The 22651-nt window shown below is 40.6% G+C and overlaps 1 protein-coding gene across 17 annotated transcripts in view; it reads left to right on the plus strand.

Moving 5' to 3' along the window:
• Nucleotides 1-22651, plus strand: part of dab1a (DAB adaptor protein 1a) — a 239874-nt gene that overhangs the window by 16346 nt on the left and 200877 nt on the right. For all 17 annotated transcript variants that reach the window (XM_044360753.1, XM_044360755.1, XM_044360762.1 and 14 more), the window contains one exon: nucleotides 1627-1706. The gene's annotated coding sequence lies outside the window, so the exon portion shown is untranslated. The remainder of the gene's footprint in view (nucleotides 1-1626; nucleotides 1707-22651) is intronic.

Consider the following 22651-nt stretch of genomic DNA (forward strand, 5'->3'; position numbering starts at 1 on the left):
GGTACAGGCAGGGAGGGAGCAAGGGGTGTGGAGAAAGCTAACAAGTATAGGCGAATGCGAGGGGAGGCAGGGGAAACTGTGAGGATTGGAGAACTGGTTGGAGGAGCGGAGTGTTGGAAAGAGGGGAAGCAGAGAGAGAGGAGAGAGGGGCTGCAGAGCTCTCTTCATCAGAGCTGCAACATTGGGTCCTCAGGCCCTGCTGGACCAAAGCCAGAACCACACAGCAGCAAACACAGAGGATCCACTCCCCCCTTTTTCCTCTGTTGTTCTCTGACTCCGGGCTTCTCTGTCCTCCTTCCCTGTGTCCTCCTCTCTTAATCTGTCCGTCTCGCTATGGATAATAGGGATAGAAGAAGATGGATGAAAGAGAGAGAGCACGATAGATGGATTCAGAGAGACTTTCAACAAGAGTTTGCAAGAGTTTGATTATATTTCCTTTGATTCACAGACAGCAAAATGAAAACATGAAAAATTCAAAGCAGGTCAAAAAATGCATCCTTGCCTATGTAGCTCTTTACGAGTCCATCTTCAAACACAGCATAGAACCACAGTTTGTCTCTTCGTTGCCTGGTAATAATACTTCATGTCAAGCTTAACTTTTGCTTTTATAGGACACCTGAAATCTTACTGAATTGCTTACTATTTAAGAAATATATTTTATATCCTCAGCTGAAACCAAGATGGAGCAAATCAATAGTTGGGTAAGAAGAAGTGAGGTGTAAACATAAAGAAACTGGTGGAAAAGGAGGTAGTGATCTGTTGCCATGTTCTGTCTGTCTTGCTGCTCTCTCTCAGCAGTGATGGTGAGAGTTGAACGCTTGGCTTCAGATGAAATGGACATATTGATTAATATTGATTAAAGGCTGGTCCTGCAGTGGAGCGTTACTGGGTGATTTTCTAAAATAAAAGGACATTTTAGTCATGACCTTTTTAATGAATCTATTTCTTTAGACATTTCTCACTGACACACACACACACACATACGCTCACAGAAACACGTGCATGCTCACATCCACATCCTCACATTCACATCTCACAGCAGCGACATGCTGAGTGTTTCAGGGCGGAACTAAAATCTTTTAAAGCCACTTTGTAAGGTTGGTCCACTGGCTAATTCCATTCAGTGTGAAATGAAATTGTGAGCTTCTGTGAGGCTTGTCCAAGTCTTGATTCGGAGGCCTGCAGCTCCTTTTAAAGGAGGATTTAAAAAGAGCAAAGGTTTGACACAAAGTAGCTTTGTTGATTGCGTGAAATTAGGTCCTGCATATGGGCTTTTTACACTGCTCTGCTCTTATGCAAGACCCCGTTCTCCCTCTTACTTATATAAAGCCTGCTAGCATTTCCATTACTCTTTTGACAGAAGCGTATGACAATAGCTTTCCTGTGTGGTAATATGATTACATTAACATGGGGGAATGGAGCCAGTTGCTCCCAGAGAGCTCAAATCAAACTGGCTGCTCTCTGAATGCCTGTTTCACTCCATTTAACAATAAACACACAAATACACACAAAAAAAACAGCCTCCAGTGTCAAACGAATAGTTTTTTTGACTTGGGGTAGTTACAGTATTTACACTCATAACTAATCTTTATGCTCTTGTTTCTATCTATTTGTACATGCTCTCAGGTCAGTTCTTGAGGCCCGAGTACAGTGGAAGACATGACGCTCCTTCCCTTCTGACGAACACTGCAGGCATGATACAAAAGGTAAATCATCACTGTCACCTGCTGTCATGATATGACATTTTGCATGTTGGCAAGGAATGTGTGCCGGGTATGTTAAAATAAATAAAAGCGATTCTTTTGTGTCTCTTCCAGCATCATATAAGAGGTGCACCATACCTTTTTTTTTTTTTAAAGTGCTTTTGTTGTAGTTCAGAACTGTATTTGAACTCCTGCATTTTCTTCATGCTTGGGTTGAAAAGGGGCTGTCAAAATCCCATCTGAAGCTTCCTGCCACAACAGATCCACACTGACACTCAAAATATTATACTGTACAAGGACACTACACAAAATATAGGAAACCATCAAAGAAAGCTTAGATGCAGGCTTCCTAATGCAGAGACACATTTAAGGCACACTGTAATTGCTTTAGTGAATTTGTAAATTTGAATGTTGACATACTTTTAAACAAAGTGCTCACTATACAGCTGTATTATAAAAAAAATCTGATAATTTAAAAAAATAATAGAATTTGGTATCAGCAGATGCATACATGCTGCATGTAAATTGTTTTTATACTTTTCGTTCTTGTAGTTTTTACTGATATGATTTTGCTGTAACTATTACTTTGATATTTTCTGTTTAATAGCCCAAGTTGCTCAATTGTTGTGTTTACCCAATTTTGTTCCTTTGCTCTTTCCTAATAATCGCTGATGCAATGACCCAGTTTACCCACAGGGATCATTAAAGTTTAATATCAGAGAAATACCTTATAGTTGGCAGTTATTGTTTTACTTCTATAAGAGAAAGTCAGTGTTGCTCAGTAATATCTACAAAAAGCCAGTGTTGTTTAGAGCAAATGTGTCGAGGTGATTCAAAATGCCCCTTGAAGCTTGAAATTCACACTGAAGCTTCCTTTTTTTTCCCTCATGATTGTTTTTATTTGTTGCCTTGGTGGTGCTCTCTGTGTGGATGAGTGGCTGGTGAAGCTCCATCCCAGCACATCTCTGAGACATTCATCCTCAGCTCCACCGGTCTGTCGGTGTTGTGGCTAATGGCCTCCTATTCTGTCTGAGAGCCGGGCTGGTGCTGCTGCTGATCTCATGGAGCAGATAGCAGAACACTTCACAAGTTTACAATGTAACTTAATGCTGCGAGGCCATCTTTGTGTCCTTATCGGGTTTCTGTATTAGGGTTTTATGTGTGTGTACAAATGTTTGTGAGGATTGACATTAGTGGGGACAAAAGACCACTCTTATATATAATTGTGTGTGTGTGTGTGTGTGTGTGTGTGTGTGTGTGTGAGGGAGAGAGAGAGAGAGAGAGAGAAAACAGGGAGAGTGAGGGGGAACTGTCACCTCGACATGACCCCAAGTTGTCCTCGTAATTAACAGATAACCTTTAATGAGGCATTGGCCTCACAAGCCCTAACCACAGAAATGTCACATTTAACCTGACAGCACACACACACACACACTTATGCACACATGCATACAGTGGAGAATGTGTGAAAAGTGTCCTGTCATACCATAAATGTCATCTGACTGTAACGTTCAGGGGCTGCCTCTGTGCTCTTTACGGATTGATTGTGTGGGTGAGACAGCAACAGGCTGGGAAAGATCAGACTGTCACATCTTACATTGAGAAGAACAGTGAGTTGAACACATGGAGGTCTTTGTAACAAGGAAGACACAAATTAGTTTAATTTGTGGACAGTTTTAATTAAACCACATTTGTCATAGTAGAATCCATTCCACAAAATTAATATCTGATTATTAAAACAATTTTTTCTCTGAAAAATATAGAATGGTAGGACATTTATTCTGTAGATTGGGTTCAAATCCAGCAAACATGGACTATAAGCACCATCAGACCCACTCCTCCTCGCTTCTGTCCTCACAGCTTCCCTTCGACCTTCCTCCTCTCTGTCACTCTGTCTCTTTTCTACACTCTTTCTATCCGGTTCTTTCCTGCTTCCTATCTGGCTTCTCTTTGAACACAAACAACTATTTCTGACAGTCCATTTATGCGGAGGTAGATTGATGTGTGTGAGGTGCGCTTGTATTTCCAAAGACACACACTGCAAAGAGGAAACACAAACACACACTCATGCTCACACACACAGAGGACCATCTCACATCCAGCTAGATATCCATCAGGGAGCTGTTGTTTGTAATAAGGTAAAACTCTGCCTTGGATGTGGTCACTGAGTTAAGCTCCTGAGCTGTCATATTTTCTTATTGGGACTAAATAGATTTTCCAGTTTTAGTGGAAAAAAAACAAAAAAACACCCAGCTTGACAAAAGCAATAAACTCCGATGGACCTGGACTGTTATGTCACCTGATAGACCTGCAGAGCGTACATAATCTTATCCCAGAGACAAAAATGCTACGCTGAGTTATTAAGATATCCATGAATAATAACCTGGAAATCTATAGATGTATATAAAGCGCATGCTGGGATGATTTGAAGAGAGAAATAGAAGCATTTATCGAATGTGAATCTCTTTAAATGCCTGTCTACTGAATGTGAGAACGATAACCAATACTATACACAAACACACACGTATTGAACTTTATAGCATGTTGATGCCAAAGGGGGAGAAAATGACTTGTTGGCTATTCATTGGCTGTGCAGCAGTGACTGAGGCTGTATGAGTGTCATTTCACTGAAAAGCGGTTCAGAAGTGAAACTGTCAACTTGCATCAAACAGATACGTGACGGCTTCTGAATCCTGAAGAGATCTGGTTGAAGCTTTGTCGGCCGTTCTGCACTGCAGCCTAATGCAGAGATGTACTCATGTACTGTATTGGTCGCGTCCCCCTACTCTTGTGTGCGTGTACTCACACACACACACACACGCCAAGTGTCAAGATGTACGCTCAGACACAATCACATAGATATTCCCCCTGCATCTTGTGCTCTCGTCACGCCTCCCTGACTTTCTCTCATTGTCTGAATCCGAGATGAATACGCACTCAAACACTCACACACACACACACACATACACAGTCACACAAATTATACCACCCGCACAAACACGTTCTTCTTTAGGTTAGAGGACAATTTGTTCAGCATCTGTGAAATTAGACATGGGTTTACAATGTAGCCTTTTCAATACTGATCACTGTCATACAAGTCTGTGTGTGTGTGTGTGTGTGTGTGTCTGCATGCATGTGTTTGTGCGTTTTATTCTGAAGAGAGTTTTAAAAACTCTGTCGTTGCTCTTTGTGTTAAGTTCTTTTGTGAGCAGACAGCGAGCTCCAGCAGTTTAACTTAATTTAGGGTTTGCACACAGGCAGGCCTTCTTAATGTAATATATATTTATGGACCCAATACATGGATTTTTCTTTTTTTTTGCTTAATGCACATAGCCAAGATGCTCTGCTGCAGGACTGCCTCAGGCCTACAAGGTCTACAAGCCAGGATTGAATTGCTCTCCAACCTCTTATTTTCTGTCAGTGAACCATCCATTCGCATTACTTTACATTAAATTCACTGTAAAGCATAGCCTTTATAATATGCTCACTTTTGTAAGGTCTATTTGGAAAAAATCTGTACTTCACATTGTTACCTGCAGATGCTTGAAGGCCTAGTTACTATATTGATCTCTATATTGATCTATTGATATTGATCTGAATGAAATCTCCCGCATAATATACTTTTAATAGAAGAAAATCTGTTGAAAATACACCACTGAAAAATATATAATATGAGATAATTGAACCCAATATTAATGGAAAGAACCATTGAAGAAAAAAGACTGAAGACTTTTGAAGCTCATTACAGTTTCATGTGGTGTTCAAGCTGTGGCATGCTTTGCCGTGTTTTGCTGCTTCCACGGCAATGAAATTTTCTTTTTTTTTCTCCAAGTAAATATTGAAATTTCTTTTGATCTGAATAGTGTGTCATACATTTGGTAATTGAGTTGTGTTTTGGTAAGGAACATGGTTCTTATGTCTCTATACAGCCCTTCAAAGTATTCGTCAGAGGTGTCCAGTTATAATGTGGTCATGTGTTAAGGTAGTATCAGTGTGCGCTGTGATGGTCAGTATTATAGCCTCATTCATGATTCTCTTGGATCTCTTTTCTTTTCCTCTTGTTACATTTTTGTTGTTGTTTGTGTGCAGTTAATTCTTTGTTTGGTACCAGCTGTGATTACTTTCAAAAATGTGCGACCAGAACTTCAAACTGCGAATCGAAACAAAACAGAAACAAATGTCGGCCAACTCCTCTACAATTAGTCCTGATTATCTTTACACTAAAATTTGACATCAGTCCGTCAATTTTGCTCTCCAATCAATCTCACTGTTTATTCATACTCTCTACTAATCTCTTTCCAACACCTATGCTTTTGGTTTTGATATGTTGGTTGTTTTTGTTGTCAGTATTTGCTGGGTAGGGATTCATTTTTTGTTAGAGTATATAAAGACTGAATGAATTAAAAAAAGCTATGAATATTATTAATTATTGTTAATTATTGTGCCCATAATTGTGGGGTCCCTGCTTGAGAAGCAGGAACCTATGTTTAGCACTCCTGCTTTGTCCCAGTTCAGGGGCTGCATGCTTTGAAAGATGCATTACACAAAGATGTGTCCTATGAAGGCCCAGGAGGCCAAGCTGAACCTGTGCTATTTAACTTAATGTTTTGAGTGATGGATCATCAAATAAATGCAAATAACCTGGCCATTTGTAGAGGTGTGCCGGTAAACCGGTTTTACTATATTCCTGTTCAAATACTCTGATGGTACACCGGTCAACAGTTTCTATTGCTGTCATTACTGTGACTCCTGTCGTTTTCAGCTACCACAGAAGAACCAGCAGACCAGGCCTTTTAGCTCTAAGTACTAGGGCCATGTCACATGAGCTAGCTGACATACTGTAATGTGACTAGTTTATGGGTGCTGAGTTGTAACATTAAGTAAGACAGAGGATGAATTTTATGTGACTTATAGAGAGGAAACTTCCTGCCTCATGACTGTGCACATTACATTCTTCCTCACTGTGCATCACTCTCAGCTCTGCTCATGGTATCTGTCTAGTAGTAGAGCAGAGGTAGTGTACAGAGGGGCAGGTGGTGTTAGTAGTAGTGTGTGTGTACCATGGTCAATTACTATTATGTTCTGTGCATGTTGATAAATGCCCTTTTTTAAAAATGATTTTAATAACACTGAAGAGAAACCAGAACATGTATGAAAACATGTATAGATGTGTAAAATTTAAAAAAACAGACAATACATTGCATTTAAAGTAATTCCCACTCAACTATCATAAACTTGTAACAACTAACCTGCTTTGTTGTGGTGTTTAAGCACTTTTCTTTTACACATTCCAACAAAGTTGCAATATAAAGTTCACTGCTCAGTTTGTATAATATTTTCTTAGGCAAACATGGTGTGAAGCCTTTTCTAATATAGTTCAGGAAATACTATGAAATACTGTCATGATAATGCCATTTTTGGCCACAATCATTGAGTTGACAAGGACTATGATATTGGAAAGTGCTACTGTAAATTAAAAAAATGAGTGTGAACCACAAACTGTTAAAAAAACAAACAAAAAAACCCCAATAGTGATATTATGCTATACACCGACTGGCCTTAAATAAATTGTGTGACACTGAGAGATACAATAGGTACAAGTTGTGTTCTCAATTCAGGGAACAGATGGTTGCATTTAGAGGAACTTTTGAACTAGACCTGACCTTGTTGTCCCATTATGACATTTTTGGTCCAGTAGTGTAGACTTCATGCTGTATTGTATTTGGAGAGAAGGCACTGGATCAGGCTGTCTTCACTGGGGTTACATAGCCTACTGTTGCAGGAAGTATGTGAGGGAGCATATCAGAAAATCACAAGATGGCATTTATATGTGTGTCTGTGTGTTTGTGAGAGAGAGACTGGACTCCAGTTAAATCAAAGCTGCCTCTGTACTTGCTCCCTGAATCCCCTGTTGGTGAAAACTCGGTTTGTCTGGGAGCTAAAAGAGACTGGTGAATTATTAAAGCTTGCTGAAGCTTCACTCATAGAGAACCAGCAGACCACTGAGACACCACAAGACACACACACTGAGAGGCCAGTCTAATGTAATACCCACAGGGTACCATACTCAAAATCGCTACACATGAAGAATGTTGACTGCTCATGCTGAGCAAAGCTGGTGGATTTCACTGTTTGCAACTGCAGATGGACTGCTGTAGCCTTTCAAACATCCAGCTATAGGCTACTATTACTACAGCTCACTACAGCAGGAAGAAATATCATCTCACTTCACATCATTTGCAGCTTGTAATCTGAACCCTACTCCTAAGTCAGACAAGATTTATGAAGAGCTGCTGCTCCCTTGCACTCTCTAACATTTTTAAAGATTCATTCTGATGGCTTTTCTGTTTTATTAGACAAACAGTGGATGGAAAAGTTAAAGACAAAAGAGAACTGGGTTGCAACCTAGCTGTGTAGTAATGGGTACAGTGATACATCAGTGTTGGCTATTATTAATTTGAATGTAAGATGATGTAGCACATGGGAGTTTAAAGAAAGGTAACGCTGGGAGATTTAACACACATAAACTATGCACTTTTCTATACGGAAAAGCCAGAAAATAAACTTCCAGCTTCCTGAAAATGACATGATATTAATAGTTGGTTCTCTGTCCATCGCAGTGACTGTTTCCTCAAAGATAGTGATTCACATAGACATAGTGATTCCTCATAGTGTGGTCTATAACGACATGAGAAGTAGGGATGCACCAATCCAACTTTTTCAGTTCTGATACCAATACCTGGGCTTTGGGAATTGACTTTGCTTTGCTTTGCCTTCAAACAAAATGTAACAAATATCTTTATTTGTTTAAAATTACATAATAAAATCATGAATTCATGAGTGAGCGATTCAAGTCATTTGTTAGCAAGAGGAATGAGGTGTGTTCTGCAGGTTCAGCAGGTTCTCCGTCAGACACAGAAACCTGAACAAATCCAACTTTCTAAGGCAACTAATAGTTGCCTTAGAAAGTTGCTGAGACCTTGTATTTTTTACCAGAAGCCTCAGTGGTGCCAAAGTGTTGGTGACGTGGCTGAGAGATGAAAGTAATCCCGGAGGGGAAAGTGCCTGAAGTGAGTCTGAGGGGCAAGGCTAATGCTAACTGCCAGTCATTACTAAATAATCAAACGGGACCTCAACTTTTATTAGTTGCTTGCTTTGACATAACCACCAAGTACATATTCAGGGGATAGTTATACCGTATGTTGCATTGGATTTGATTAGTGGAGGGTTTTGCTGTGACATTTTAGGCCACATGCAACTGGTTTTCTCTTAGCAAGATTAGCTACAATAGCTGGTCTTATTGAGGCTACACAGGCTGCTCGGGACAACTGCCATTCACCAAAGAGTGTCTTAACAACTTCACATAGTAAGTTATAAGTTAGCATACATTTTGTACTGTCTATTAAGCCCTGAGTCATTCCTCTCTGCAGTCATGGTTAACTTGGCTTTTGTTCACTAGCTAACTTTACTGAATAACACAGCCTAGCCCTTGAGGGTATGAAGGTTATTTTATGACACAATTTTGACTTTTAGGAAGCACTGAAATTCAGAAAACAAAAATATCTCTTCAGAGTTGGTATTTCCAGTTGAAAGCACTGATGTAGTTGTTTGCTCATGGCACAGTGGTCATAATAAGATCTATATTTTTATGAATGAGCGTATGTTTAGATTGTTTCATCAATTCATTTTGCTCAGCTAATTCATTGAGTTTTTATGATCAAACTCTTAAGTCAGTAATTTTGTATTTTCTCTAGAATAACATTTGACCATTGTGAGAGAATAGACTTTCATGTGCTGTAAACATGCAGATGGATAGAGCAGTTGCTGCAACAGTGTGTTAGTACATTTTAGAAAAAGTGAGCACAGAGAGAATAAAACCATGGTTTGCCATGCCCAGTGGTTTAATTAAACTGCTAAAATGAAGCTCATAGTGTAGGTCTAAGCAGGAACATAACGCCATTTGTGCTACCTAGATGAGCTGATGATGCTCAGCTCTGTCTACTTGCCATGTTGGCCACTGCTGCATTGCAGGCTGAAAATGTCCAGCCTTCACCCATAGTTTATTCAGGCTGATTAAGTTCATTCATGGACTATTCATCATCTATGATAAACTGAGCCTTCCAACCTGTATTTTTGCTATCTAGCATTTTGTTGCCACATACACTGAACAACAGTTTAATGTGTTCACGCTGTGAGATAAGAGTGTATACAGATGAAATGCATTAGTACAGACCTATAGCTAAATTAGTAACAATGCGTGTATTAGTGGTGAACTGAATCAAATGATAAGTTGGGCTTTCAATATTGGGATTAGTTCATCACAGAATGTTTACGCAATGATCTCTGAAATAGTTTAAACTTCCAGGCATTCATTGTATTGTCCTTTGTGACAAATGCTTCCAATCTGCTATTCCAGGAAGGTTCAAACAAATGTGTTCAATTATTGGCTAATGCTAATTGATCAAGGTTTAATACAGTGCTCTTCACTATTTTTTTCATGGGAGCCACACTGGCAGGAGACAGTCAATAGGAAAGCCACTTCTATTGCGAAACACCAAAATCCACCCTAACCATTAAGTAAAGCTGCCTGATAGTTTGTCATCTCACAACATACAACATGTAATGCAGCCAATACAATCTAAAAACAGGGTTACCTTAATACTGGGCTGAGCAGAAGCAGGCATGCATTTCCTTGACTTTCTCCATGTTATATTTGTAGTTTGTTGTTGCAGTCCTTGTGAATTATTTGTATTGGCTACGTTATCATAATTAGGGATGGGTAATGTCAGGATTTTATCGATACTACTACTCTTATCGATACTCATCAGCCTGCTTCTTTATCAATACTCTTATCGGTTCTTTTTCATTCATTACATTACATTCAGTCATTACATTACTTTTTAAAAAATGTTATTTTAAAAAAAGGATAAATTCAGAACAGGATTAGAAATTATTTATATTTTTAAATATAACTAAATATTGTTTCTAGAACAGCAAAAGTAATGTTTTACCTCAGAAAGTCACTATATAAACTCAATAATATGTCACTGGAAACAATTCTAAATGTCAATGAAATAAATATGTCAGACATCAAAATACTGACTCAAGTTTAGAAAGTGAATGATTTCTATGTTCTTTATTCTTTATTCAGTCATTCATCCTGTCCTCTGTCCTCCTCCCTCTGCTGCTAATGTGGATTCACTGCTGCAGGTATTGCTGGTAGAGAGAGGAGGGGCAGGTTTGCGTGGGGGGGGGGGGGGGGGCTTCCATCTCAGCCAGTAGCCAAGTTTACAACAATTTGCCAAATTTTATTATATGTTGTAAACTAAGCTAAACAGTCAGGCTACACACAGACAGCCTTCATTTTAGCTTGTTCATAACACTTCGTTATTAGCTTAACAAGCATGCTGTGGCACCCCGTTCCAGTTCAGAACTGGGTTTTGCGGGGCATCCCTAATCATAATTATTAGCTGCAATGCGAGCCGCCAATTGAAACTTGGCAAGCCGTGCAATGAGTAACATTGGTCTAGTATAAGGTAAAGTCCTCTCAGCCGCCAGGTCCGTCACAGTTACTATCTGCATTTACCATTCCATGCCATCATTTTCTAGTCTAAGGAGATTGCAGCTGATCTATTCTTGCAAGCCAGTGGCAAGTTTCAGCATTATCTGCTGTGTGTGGCAGCCTCCATTGACTGCTGCTAGTCAAGCTGGCATTCATTATCAAGCAGGTAATAACACAGAGCACTGGGTCTAACTCAACCGGCAGTGGACTCATTAATATAAACAGGACCCTAAACCCAAACTTAATTTACTTGAAAGCCTCTTTGGAGACGGGGGTTCAGTGAAGAGCCTTCGACTGAGTGAGTGTGTGCGTGTGTGTGTGTGTGTGTGCATTTGAGTGCGTGTCTAAGAAAGGTATTAATCATTCCTCTGCCACAGCCCAACACACCAATACACAAACAGTGTTGAGTGTGAGTGCATATGCATTACAAAGCTCCAATTAGATAGCTGATCAGTGGTGTATATTTAAGTAGTCACTCATCTTTTTCCACTCCCCACCCCCACTCATATCTTTTCCATTAATGAGTCCAATTAGCACATGCAAATATTTATTTCTAACCAGCATTTGTGATTTATCACACTGTTCACTCTTTAAAACAAACAGTCTGAGTCATTTGTGTGCATGTGTGTGCTCGCACATTTGTGTACGTGGGTTTTCTCTCTTTATTCATGAAGGCACGTCAGCTCATTAGGCCCTCCTGTAGAGTAAGATCATCAGCAGTGCGGGGAGAGGAATCAAAAGACATCGTAAAGAGGAGGAGAAGGAACATCACAATATTCTTCACTGCAATATTCAGCTATGCAGACACACATACACTCCCTTGTATCAGTCATTGATTTAGGGTGTGCGACTGTAATGGGTACCACTCCACCACCATCAGATTGATGACACCCAGACATCGCAGAAGGCTCTGAGAGGAGGAGGGAGGAGGAGGAGGAGGAGGAGGAGGAAGAGGAGGGGGAGGAGGGCGAAGAAGGAGTAGATTAAATAGAGGGAAACAGAGATGCTCTTTTGGGGAGTTATTGGTGAGAGGTGCTTAAATGTGCTGCACATAGCATTTTAAAATATCAATATATCATTGGCAAATGTGTTATACCTTGATAGAATAGATGTAAATAAATGGTCGCTATTGTAAATGCTTGTGTTTCTATAAATAAGAACAAATTTCCTTTAAATCTTTGCTTCCCTTTTAGCTTTCTCCTTTGTGCTGGAAATCTGTTCATTTCCTGCAAAATCTTGATCGAGTCTTGAAAAAAGACTTGATGCCACACAATCTAAAATGCAGTGTAGAAGCTATTAGAGGTTGCGGGTCTTCTAGGTGGTGGTAATCTTTGTCAACAAAAACACATTACATATAATTTTCTATACTTTTTTGCCGAAGGGAAATAATTTGGGGAAAAAATCTTTGTAGAAGAGAACAATCTTGATTAACAAACTGCACTGTATTACCAATCCATTGGTGACCAGAGAGGGAGAATGTGGGAGTTCGAAGGAGCCCGAATCAAACATTAATATATTCAAGAGTGTGTACCAATTACTTTTTATGATTATCTCTGACCTGTAGGTGGGTGTGACGGAACGGGAATTGGTTTCTCATGTCCCGCCATGAATGTGTGTACAGTATATATGTTTGCATGTATGTATGCGTATGCTCTAATATGGAGACTGCGGCATGATCATCTACGTACTATGTTTTATTCATCTGGGAGTCTGTCACTGGCTAATGGAAAAAGGCGATGCATGTATCCGTGTGTGTGCGTGCGTCTTGCTGCTAGCTCTCTGACCCTGTTAACTCTGATTAGCTGTGTAGATAGCTGCTCTGTAAGCTGTCAGTGGAAGAAGGACAGGTAACATAGCAGCATAGAAGTGTAAAACAAAGGAAAACAGGAGGAGGGTGATGGGACTGTAATGTAAATAGATTTAGTGAAGTTATTTGGATGAAGTGCACAAATACAGGCTTTCAGTGTTTGTATATAGTGCATAGGGCTGGTGACAATGACGGTGAAGGAGACAGAACTATAAAAGATGGCTCTATTGAATTCAATCACCAAAGTCCTTCAAACTGAGCTTTTGCTGCATGAATTCATGTCAAAAAGTGCTGCACTGAGACTGAAGAGCTACAGTACAATCCCTTAAAAGACTGAAGAAGACTGAAAACCTCGCTTTTGTTCCTTTGTGACCTTTTTTATTTTAGATGCACAGCAACATATTTAAGGATTTCTACATCTAAGCTGAATAGTATTACTTTCTAGTAAGGTTTCTTTTGGTAATGTACATTTACAACCAGTGACTTGGTTGCTTGGAGGGCCCCTTATTAATAACTTAACATTTATAACTGCAGACTTGATGATGGCTTGTTTATAAGAAAGCCAAGGGTCTTGAGGTTTCTCACTTTATAATCTATCATATCTGCAGTTGTGTTCATATATCTAACTATAAAGGAAGGTGTCTCTGTATCTCTCTCTGTATCTCTCTCTGTCTGTACTTCATGTATCTCCACAACCGTTCATCCGATCGACTTCACACTTGAGGGGTCTATTGCTTAGTACCCAAGGACGTGCAGTGTCAAATTTGGTGCAATTTGGACACACGATGTGTTTAATATTAATAAACTTTGAATAAACAAGCAAACAACGCTCTGTGCAGAAGAGGGGCGGATCTTCAGGGCTCTGTGTCTGCATGTCATGAGCGCAGCTGGAGATCAGAGCTGTACAGCAAGTCAGAGAAAAGTATTTTCACATGGCGTGCTTGGACATGCTACACGTTTTTAATATTAATAAACTTTGAATAAACAAGCGAACAGCGAGCTGTTCACACACTGTTGGACACAGAGATGATATATATAGATTATCGGCTCATATATTAATATTGTTTTTTTTGTTTGTTTTTGTATAGGCCCCAAAAATCCAGTATCGGTGGGGCCCTAATTTCCAAACCATCAAATTTTATCCTGAGTATGTCTTATTTCTCAAATTCAGCATATAAGATATAAGATTGTCAGCCCATATATCAATGTGTACATATAAATAAATGCACATTTTTTGCAATGATCACACAGCCAGTGATCAGAGCTGTGCAGCCAGTCAGAGAAAAGTTTTTTTCACATTGCGTGCTCTAAAAAGAGAAAAGTTGACAGTGAAAACACAGCTTTTAAATCAAGAATGGACAGACTCTTCGGCTACTTCCCACGAGCAGTTCAAAACCAGTATGTCCCATATAAGCACAAATCTTTTGAGCAAACATACCCACTCATATTATCCAAACCGAAGCCACAGAAAATAAACAATCTAAGAGCCCAGTATGATCGATTCACTTTATTTTAGGATGCACATTTTTTCAAAAGCTCTCTGTTATGTATTTTTAAATACAGCCCTCATTATACTTGAAATGAGAAAAGATTCACTATTACAGTAGTTAACATTTGTGTATAATAGAATGTTAGTTTCTTTCATGTTATTGGTGTATATACTTCACACCTCACTTCAACAGTATTCATTTTTCTATACATTGAAGCAGCCGGCCCTTTCCCAACAGGCGTGTTTTGAACAGGCGCTGCTCTAGTTTTTAATCAATAGACTTTGGTCAGGATGCCCTGCAGTTCTTGGGATGATTTCAAGAGCTAGCCAAAAGGACGAAGAGGGTTCTGCTAGAGGAGGATATAAACTGGTCAACCTGGATACCCAAAAGTTGCTCTTTATTAATAGCTTTCAACCAGTCTTTAAAGCATTAATATATTTTTATTAACCACTTATTAAGCCATTAGTTCCAACTTAGACCACTTTATTACGCATGCCTTGTTAGAAAGCGGTGGTTCTAGTTTTCACACATAATTTATACACAACTTTCTGTGACAGAGTCATTTTTTCAGCATTGCTTTTTATTCAAATGACTTATTTCCTTGAGGAGACTCAGTTCATCCCTGGCATCATAACAGTATTCACAAATAGATATTGCTCTGATAAACACTTACTCTTAAGGGGTGAATTTACATAATTACATTAATTTGCAGGAGGATAATAATGTGGAGAGTCATAATCCTATCAGTGTTACCCAACTATAATTTTATTTTTTCAAGGATATCCCCCACAGATTAATTTTTTTCTGTATAATGTTTAGCCAAACACCTTTTTTTAAAAAAAAAAAGTAATCGTGTGTGTTCTTTGAGTGTATGCTGTGTGAGCCTTTTTCATGTATGAATGACACTATGTGAGCCTCCATCAGCAGAGATGGACAGCGACATTTACCTTTTGATCCCCAAATCGATGTTTGCTGACTACTTCTCAAATACAAACCAGAGGAAGATTTTTTTTTTTCAGTTACTCCTCAACTTCAGCATTCCCATACTGTACCTCATCCACTTCCTCACCCATCAGTCCCCTCACCTCACCCCTTCCAGCCTGCCTCCTCCCTTTTCTCCGTCGCTCAGCAACCATCCGTAATTAATGAGCTTTTACAGTTCGATCTGATCTGCCTCACGATTGGACACGTCTGATAAGCCGAATGGAATATACACAGGCCTGCCCCTCTCTGCTCAGCACTGCCTGGAAATATAATTACTTGAGAATGAACACACACACACACACACAGAGTTAAACACACACTTAGACACACAGAGACTGCGTAAGCCCAGGTTAATACCAATCTTTTTCCTCTTCTCTGCACTAATTAGAAATGAACAGACGAGAGTCATTTGTTTGGAAGTTGAATGCACTCTGCACTTGTTGTCGTTATTCAGAGACTCAGAAACTTAGATAATTAAATCTATTTAATGATACGCTTTAGTGAGCGTATGTGTGTATGTTAATGACATGCTCTGATGCTCCTAATGAGCGTGTGACAGTAGCAGGGAGACAGAACAGAATTCCACATCTAAATGCCGTTCAGCCTGTCATTACTTATACGTAATCTCCTCTCTGCCAAATGACAGTTAACACACTTGCTTATCAATCTACCCCTATGGCCACACTCGACAGCTGTCAATAGACTGCTCAAGTGGCTCCTTACAACAACTTCATCACCAGGAAGCAGAAAGGAACTATATTCATGACAAAACTAATTTCCTGGCTGTAATGATGTTCTAATACCCACGTGAATCCTGCTGTATAGATCCGTGGGAAGCCGCAATATATCTTGTCTCGCAGTGAAGGATGTTGTAGGTACGTGTGCGTTTCCTTACAGCTTTGACACAGTGAGCATGTAAGGGCATAAGCACATCCTTTACAGGCACTCATTTAGTGTGGAGTGAAGCAGCACAGTCAGGTTTATTGCTGTGGCCATAGCAACAGCCATGAGTGGAGATGGAGATGACATTTTTTTTAGTGGTGATGCACTGAATGTCCTTGTTGAGATGAGAGAGCGAGAGAGAAGGAGGGTGAGGGATGAAAACGCAGTCAGAGTGAGGGATAGAGAGACGGGAGGGGTGGAGAGGGCTGGAAGAAATTTTAGAGAAAACTGAGTGATGGCTTTCTTTCATATCTTTTTACTGTTTGTTCTACAAGCTGGCAGAGCTCTGTGACAGACTCTTTATGAGTTTGTCATTTTCTTCTCTCAGCCCCCTTGAACAGTCACTATGTTAGATCAGTGCACATTTCACCACTCATGTTGAAATAACACATCTTATCATAATTGTATAATGGAGACATAAGAGTGAATCTGTGTTAGAAATATGGCACATCATTGCTATTATGCTATTTTTTTTACTCACTTGGCTTAAGTTAATTATTTCCAACATTTCTCCGATCTAAGCCTGCCTGATACAGTTACTACAGCTTCCTCTCTTTCCTGAGTTGCTCTTTTCTCCCAATGGGCGACGCTCCACTTGACTTCCCCTCCCACTGTTTATGTGTTCATCTCTTCCCTCTCCCCTGTGCGGGTGTCTGTATGTGTAGTCTGTATGTGGCTAATCTGTGTGTTAGGGAGGGCTGAATAAGCCTGTCTTTGTCAGGGCATTAGGTTTGGAGAGGATGAATACATTAAATGATAAATGGTGGCGGTGAAGGTGGCGGTGTGTGGATTTGGATTCATCTGAGTGCCACCTCCTCTCTTCCATTTCTGTCTCCCCTGCTGTCTTGAGGAGGGAAGTGTGCATTTATATTGTGTATTTGTGTGTTAAATGGTCATTTAATTGAAATGACAAACATTGTCATTTACTGTTATTGGTATCTGGTCATGCAGATAGTTTCATTTTTATGTGCCAGTGGTTTCGCTGTGAACTAGGGCTCCAACGAATGATTATTTACATTATCGATTAATCTGCCCATTATTTTCTCATTAATTGTTTGGTCTATAAAATGTCAGAAAATACTGAAAAATGACCATTACAATTTCCCAGAGTCAAAGTTGACATCTTCAAATGTCTTATTTTGTCCGATCAATGGTCCAAAACCCAAAAATATTAAGTGTAATACCCTGTAGGACAAATAAAAGCATAAAATGATCACATTTGAGAGGAGATGGCATTTTTGCTTAAATAAATAAAAAAGACTAAAATTAATATTTGATTATCAAAATAGTCACAGATTCATTTTCTGTTGACTGACTAATGTTTGCAGCTCTACTGTGAACCATTTTCTTAGGGATTGTTTCTTCAGCAGAAAGTATTTCTATCATGAAAACTGCTCAGTGTGATCTGAGGATTATCCAGGGTAAATATGGACATGCCTTTTGGAAACAAACGTTGCTTTTGAACCTTTTTAAATTATTTTTTCTGTGGTTTTAGCACCACAATCCAAATTCCACCTTAACTGTACTGACGTGGAGGCAGAAATTGCAGAGATGGATATCTCAAAATTTGGGCAAATAAAACCAAAACTAAAACTATCTGCAAGTGTTGATGCCAGTTACTCATCAGGAAAATAACCTGCAGAGGCAATCAGTTGGAATAAAAACCTGCAGATTGTTTTGACTGTTTCCCCAAGAAGAAATTTGCAGCACAGAACACACAAAGAATTGAACATTTGAATGTTGGTTGCCTGTTCATATATTGAAGGAAAGAAATGCACAATTAAACACTTTCTACCTTGACCTCAGCCCTTCTGAAGCTTTCTCTCAGTACCATGCGCTAACAGAAACACACCTTAGAAAGAGTGACTAGATTTATAAGGATGGATGAGGATGTTGCTGACTCGTCAGCTGCACTGAATCAGTGAGCTGAGGAGAAACGTGAGAGCCAAGGAATGGGAGTGATGTACATTTACTTTTCTTAAAGAAGAAAGATATGATTCTGCTATTAGGTGGAATGTGGTAACCGTGCGAGAGGAGAGGAGGGGGTAGAGGCAGAGCGACAGCAAGAGAGAGGCAGGCGGGGAGTGGGGGCTAGGTTGCTGACTCGGAGCTCTGCTGCGGTGAGCTTTGAGCTAGCGACTCTCTGAGCTCTCAGGCTGTGTGTCTGTAGGCTGCTGTGGTGCAGACCGTAGCCTAGCCACGTTAGCTTCCCTCCACCACTTTCACAGTTTAGTCAGCCGGCAGCTCCGGTGTGCTTCAGCTGCAGTTAGGCTCCACAGTCTTTAAGTGTCTCTGTCTGTAGCTGAGGATTTCCTGCTCCTGCAAGGATTCTCTCTCTTTCTGGCCAAAGCAGAGAGAGAAAGAGAAGGACAGAGAGTAAGAGAAGAGGAAGAGAGGTGGAGGAAGAGAGACAGCGGGCCAGCAGTGACCTTCGTGGTGTGGTGGCAACGCAGAGGAGCAGGAACCGGTACCGTGCACAGGATCCATCAGGTGTGTGTCAGCACTTAAAAAGGATGAGTAATAGAGAGTGTGAGAGTCTGCTTTGGGCTTGGCTTGAATTGGTATTTAGAGGCTGTGTATGGTACAGAAGGAAGGTTGCTTTATGTGGAGTAGAGAAATATGTCAGATTTTTACACTTATACACACTGCTACAACATGTCATTTCATACAGTAATTCAGTGGTGCTGTTCAAGTTAGGTAAGAACTACAGAGCTGAGGGAGAGGAGTTGAAAGAGAAGTAGATAAGCATTAAGATATATTTTTCTATGACATGTTGTAGATGGATATGTCCTCACAGAAGCCTGATATAGAGATTCTGATATGAAGAGAGGAAAATATAAATGGAGAATACCGGAGATGGATGGAGCAGGACAGAGAGGGAGATGTATGTTGTGCCAGCCAGAGCTCAGCCAGGCTGACAGACGTGTTTGTGTGTGTTTTCTTACTGGCTTGGAGTAGGCTAGCGAGAAAATCGAGTATAAATCACTGTGGGCTGGGCGCTGCCTCAGGGCTGCAGGCTAGAGAAGCGTGCTCTCACAGCTCTCTGAGAGCATCTGTGCGTGTGTGTGTGTGTCTTGTCATATGAAAGTTTGGCTGTGGGAGTTCAGTGATTTTTTGCGTATGTACATTATGATTTCTCATTGATATTGATGGGTAAAATCCTCATTACAAAGGGAATGTTTTTGTAAATATGCGCCAGCCCTCAGGTCAGGTGCAGTCCATAGTGTGTAGTTGGGTGTTGTATGTACATCTACATTTGTAGGCTATATATTGCACCTGAACTCCAGCTTCTCTCCTCATAAAAGCAGTGCTGCTGAATGCTGAGCATTTTTGAATCAAATTGGCAAGAAGATGCTGTGACTAGAGTAACTGTCCTTCATCCAGAAGGCCTGAGATCAGTCTTTCATGTCAGACAGCATCTGCCCTGCTGAAGTGGCCTTGAGCAAGACAGTGAATCTCCAGGCGGTGAAGCTCTGTAGTTACTGTAAACCTTGCTGCTGTCACTTATGTCATGTCCATGCTTTCCAATAGATGTTGGAGAATCTCACCTCAAGATGGCTCAGCGTTGTGAGGTGAAATTAGTCATTTTAGGCATTCACTGATCAGTCTATAATCCTCTATGCTTGAACGTTTATACCGTTGACAGATAGGTGGAGAGTAGGGGGATGTGGGAGGATGAATGTACAGGAAAAGCAATTGAAATGTCCAAGACCAAACCTGCAAGTCATTACATTGGCTTCAAGCCAGTTGAGGACCTTAGTGAATGTTTGTGTGTCTACATGTTTATGTGTATTTGTTTGTACGACAGCCAGAGCCGGAAAGAGAGAGGCATAGAGACGAATATAGTTTATGTGTGTGTGTCTGTGTGTTTGTTTGTGTGTGTATGTGAGCGGAGTCAGGGTTTGATCTGCATGCCCTCTGTATCTGTCTCTCTCTTTTGGTTTCCTTTTTCCCGTCACATCACGTCTTTCTGAGGTAACAACTAGACATTGACCTACTGAGAATTAAGCTTGACTCAGGTTAATCCATTCTGGACTTTGCGTGACTCAGCAGCAGACACATACATACACACACACACACACAGACACACACATATATATACATACACATTCACACACTCGCTGGCTATTGGTAGACTTGAGGTTATTAAGATTCTGGTCTTGCTCCTGTATTGCCAAAGCGCAGAATATTGACTGTGAATACTGGCACTGATATAGAGTGGATATGAGCAGTAATATTACTTTGTTTGAAAACAACAAAGGTCTACTGCATCATACTGGCAGTTGTAATATCACACTGTTTGCTGTACTGCATTTTGCAATGTGTCTAAATGTGTATACAGGTGCTGTGCAGTACTCATAACTTTCTACTCTTTGTGGAGCACAACATCATCAGTTAAACCAAGAGGGGAAAAAATCCAATTACATTCTCCTTACACCGTCTGCCAACAATGAGACAGACTTTTTATATCTTTGGTTTTACAAATCTCTTTCAATCATCAAATGGGCCAAATGTACCTAAAATGGTATGATTTCACTGTATTCATTCAGCATGCAGCATAGCTGTGGGTTTGAGAAAGTTATGTGTGCATAAATATGTGTGTGTGTGTGTGTGTGTGTGTGTGTGTGTGTATTTCCAGACAAGTGTGTTATCCATGTGGAGGTAAAGGCTTTTCCTCGATAGATCCTGACAGAGAATTCCATTATCTATGTAGGTGTTTGCAATATTGCCTCTATGGATTGAGTTTGGTTTGAGGCACTGTATAGGTGTGTGTGTGTGTGTGAATGAGCAATATAAATGCACATATTTCTTTTACGTGGTGTGTGCGTGTGTGTGTGTGTGTGTGTGTGTGTGTGTGTGTGTGTGTGTGTGTGTGTGTGTGTATAAGTGCAGCATGTACATTGTCCTTTTGTGTCCTTATGTGTTAGGAACCCTTGGACACGGCAAATGAGGGTGGGAGGGGATTGGAAGGAGGAGAGCTTCTCTTCCTCTCATCCCTCTCTCTGGTGCTGTTTGGTGCCATCATGGCTGCAATGAAGGCTCATTTATCTCCATCTCAGCACAATCTCATCACTCTCAATGGGATTGCAGTAGCACCAGAATGAGGATGAGTGTGTGTATTGTTTAGGGGATGGTTGTGTTTGTGTGTGTGTGCAGTATTAGGATGGATGTTGGAATGCAATCAGTGATGCAGAAACTGCACCTGTTGATGCACCTGTTGAGTAGAAAATGCGAAAATGGGTCACATTTGATAAAAAAGGGCCATGTTTTGTTGTGTTTGGTCAACATTGTGAGGGCACTGTCAGCACAGAATTGAATCAATGAACATAGATTACATTCAGAGGTCAGGTTAAGTAAGCATCCATTTGAGCGTTGGAGCCACCTCCTCACCCTGGAGCTGAGAAGGAATGAAGGGAAGAGGAGAGGGCAGATTGGAAGACAGACACGCACAGAAACAGAGGGACGTGTGTAGAGAGATAAAGGCTGAGTAATGTCATCATAGGCCCCATGTCCTCCAGGTCTGATTAAGAGCCTCTCTGAGCACTCCCAGACACTGCGCTGTGATAGGCCAAGGTCACGGCGAATCACGGTGCAGCGCTGCAGATTGATGCTTAACTCCGTCAGGAAATGGCAGAATCTAATTTGGCCAATGGGCTTCCTCTCCACTTCAGATGAAGAGGACGATTCCCCTCACCCTGGGGCCCTCCGGGGAGGTGTGTGTGTGTGTGTGTGTGTGTGTGTGTGTGTGTGTGTGTGTGTACACATGTCTGCTGGCTTGCAGCCTGGTCAGATGAATGTGTGCGCATGTCTGGATTCATTCTGCGTGTTTTATTACTTCTCTCTTTGCGTAAATGTGAGAGTAGATGTGTGTGGGTGTGTTTCTATCTACATGTACTTTGGCTTGTGTGTATGGCTCTCCTTCACATCAAGTGTGTGTGGTGCCTCCACACTTGTCAGCATGTGGTTAAGGAATGCATTGTAAGTGATTGGCAGGCTATGATATTAGTTTGGGAATAATGTGAATGTAATAACTCGGTGGCGTTTGCCTCCAGAGAGTGACTCCCTTCTCAGGTAATCACATTTACTCAACACAATCACTATCTGGCATGCCAGTGCCCCGGACAGGAGCACGTTCTTTTTCATCTCCTTATATGAATATCAC

Source organism: Thunnus albacares, chromosome 9, assembly GCF_914725855.1.
Source record: "Thunnus albacares chromosome 9, fThuAlb1.1, whole genome shotgun sequence".
NCBI classification, from domain to species: domain Eukaryota; kingdom Metazoa; phylum Chordata; class Actinopteri; order Scombriformes; family Scombridae; genus Thunnus; species Thunnus albacares.